Source organism: Camelina sativa, chromosome 11, assembly GCF_030686135.1.
Source record: "Camelina sativa cultivar CO46 ecotype springtype chromosome 11, ASM3068613v1".
Lineage (NCBI taxonomy): Eukaryota > Viridiplantae > Streptophyta > Magnoliopsida > Brassicales > Brassicaceae > Camelina > Camelina sativa.
In genome coordinates, this window is record NC_141890.1 from 40,003,362 (window position 1) to 40,006,500 (window position 3,139).

At 44.9% G+C, this 3,139-nt stretch overlaps 1 non-coding gene across 1 annotated transcript; it reads right to left on the minus strand.

Annotated features, from left to right (window-relative positions):
- On the minus strand, positions 1-107 carry LOC147935192 (small nucleolar RNA R71). Its single transcript, XR_015573278.1, has one exon. It is a non-coding gene; the product is annotated as a small nucleolar RNA R71 (small nucleolar RNA).
- Positions 108-3,139: the final 3,032 nt, after the last annotated feature.

Consider the following 3,139-nt stretch of genomic DNA (forward strand, 5'->3'; position numbering starts at 1 on the left):
CGTCTCAGGAATGAGATTTCTAGCTTTACTCAGAAAAGCTCTGAATCATTCTGTGAAGCCTGGGAGCGTTTCAAGGGTTACCACAGCCAGTGTCCACACCATGGTTTCAGCAACGAGTCACTGCTAAGCACTCTATACCGTGGTGTACTTCCAAAAATTTGCATGCTGCTTGACACTGCTTCTAACGGTAACTTCCTGAACAAAGACGTTGATGAAGGATGACAACTGGTTGAGAATCTTGCCTAGTGTGACGGCAACTACAATGAAGACTATGACCGCACAGTTCGCGGCGACGTTGGGTCTGAGGAGAAGTACAAGAGGGACCTTAAGAATGTCAATGACAAGCTTGACCGCCTCTTGCTAAGTCAGCAGCAGCCTGTCCATTTCGTAGCTGAGGATGACCCTTTCCAATTTCTAGATAGGGAGGGTGAGCAGACTGAGGAGATCAGCTATGTCCAGAATCAGGGTGGGTACAACAAAGGTTACCACCCCTACAAGACGAACCCCAATTTGTCTTACCGAAGTAACAATGTTGCTAATCCACAGGATCAGGTGTACCCTCCTCAGCAGCACCAACAAGGTCAGCAAAAACCTTTTGTGCCTTACAATCAGGGATTCGTACCCAAACAACAATTCCACCTAGGTTACCAAGCTCCCTCAGGACCACCGCCAGGATTCCGCCCTCAACCAGTTCAGCCTACTCCGGCCCCAGATCAAGAAATGAAGCAAATGATGCAACAACTTCTTCAGGGTCAAGCTAGCGGATCTATGAATACTGCTAAGAAGTTTGCTGACCTTAGTCAAAGGATGGAATGTTCATACAATGATCTGAACGTCAAATTTGAAGCTCTGAATTCGAAGATAAGGTATATGGAAGGCCAATCCGCTTCTACTTCTGCACCAAAGCCTGGCCAATTCCCAGGGAAAATTGTTCAGAACCCTAAGGAGTTCGCCAATGCCATTACGCTGAGAAGTTGGAAAACATTGCCTCCCAGCCAAGGAGTACTAGACGTCACTGCGGACAGTGAGGACTTAGATGGGGAGGCTTTTGTTCAAGATGAAACTCAGACCAAGGATCCAGTCGAAGCAGTCAAAGATCCAGTCGAGCCAGTGAAGCAGTCCGAACCTGAAGCAGTTAAGGAAGCTGTTGTTTCTGATGACAAACCTGCGAGGTTCATACCTCCACCATACAAGCCTCCTCTACCATTCCCAGTGAGGTTTAAGAAATACAAAGCTATGTTCGAACAACAAGTCAAGGAGATTGAGTTGAGGATGCCATTGCTGGATGCATTCGCACTTGTTCCTCACTACCAAAAATTCCTCAAGGACCTAGTAATGGAGAGATCAAAAGAGATTCAAGGTATGGTGGTACTGAGTCTCGAATGCAGTGCAATCATTCAGAAGAATATTGTACCCAAGAAGCTCAAAGATCCTGGATCATTCACTCTACCTTGCTCCCTTGGACCTATGTCTTTTGATAGGTGTCTATGTGATCTTGGCGCTTCGGTTAATCTGATGCCACTCTCTATTGCTACGAGGTTGGGTTTTACAAGGTTCAAGGGTTGCGACATCTCTCTCATCCTTGCAGATAGATCAGTGAGACTTCCAAATGGTATTTTAGAAGACTTACCCGTCAGGATCAGAGACGTGGAAGTGCCAACCGACTTTGTGGTTATGGAGATGAAGAACTAAAAGATCCTCTGATCTTAGGAAGACCGTTCTTGGCGACTGCTAGAGCCATCATTGATGTCAGAAATGGCAAGATTGATCTCAATCTGGGCGACGACTTCATTATGAGGTTTGACATCAAAGATACCTTGAAGAAGCCAACGATAGGAGGACAAGTCTTCTACATTGAAGAGATGGATAAATTGGTTGATGAGTTGTTGGAGGAATTAGCTGAGGAGGATCATCTCAAGACTGCTTTGACCAAGAGTGGAGAAGAAGGATTCCTGCATGACGAGACCACTTGTTACAAGAATCTGCTAGACTCCCATAGAGAAACGGATGGACCAGAGGAATTCGAGCAGCTATCTGACGCAGAGGAGGTATGTGGAGTTGAGACAGAGAGTTCAGAACATGATATCTCCCACTCGACCAATGTCAAGACCCGACTCGAGACACCGACATCCCGCTCGATCAAGTCGCACCCCTCCCACTCGACCGTGATCATTCCAGACTCCCATGCTAACGACTGGTCGGAACTGAAAGCTCCAAAGGTAGAACTCAAAACTCTCCCTTCCGGGCTTAGGTATGTTTTTCTGGGAACAAATTCTACTTATCCTGTCATAGGGTTGCTAGTAACTGATAGAAAGACTATAGGTTATTCTTTAGATGATATCAAGGGAATCTCACCTAGTCTTTGCACACATAGGATCAATCTTGAAAATGAGTCTTATGCTAGCATTGAACCCCAAAGGAGATTGAATCCTAACCTGAAGGAAGTAGTAAAGAAAGAAATCTTAAAACTGCTTGATGTTGGAGTTATCTATCCTATCTCTGATAGTACTTGGGTATCTCCAGTGCACTGTGTACCTAAGAAGGGAGGCATAACTGTGATCAAAAGCGAAAAAATGAGTTAATCCCAACTAGAACCATCACAGGACATAGGATGTGCATTGATTATAGGAAGTTGAATGCTGTTTCTAGGAAGGATCATTTTCCTCTGTCCTTCATTGATCAAATGTTGGAAAGATTAGCTAGTCACCCCTATTATTGTTTCCTTGATGGGTATAATGGATTCTTCCAAATCCTTATCCACCCAAATAATCAGGAAAAGACAACCTTCACTTGTCCTTATTTCACTTTTGCCTACAGACGCATGCCATTTGGTTTGTGCAATGCTCCTGCCACCTTTCAAAAGTGTATGACGTCAATTTTTTCATATCTGATTGAGGAGTCAGTGGAAGTGTTTATGGACGATTCTCTGTATACGGTTCCACTTTCTTCTCCTGTTTGTTGAATCTGTGCAGGGTATTGACGCGATGTGAGGAGACGAACCTGGTGCTGAACTGGGAGAAGTGCCACTTCATGGTTGAAGAAGGGATCGTTCTGGGACACAAGATTTCTGAAAGAGGAATTGAGGTTGACAAAGCAAAGATTGAGGTCATGGTTCATCTTCAACCGCCAAAGACAGTGA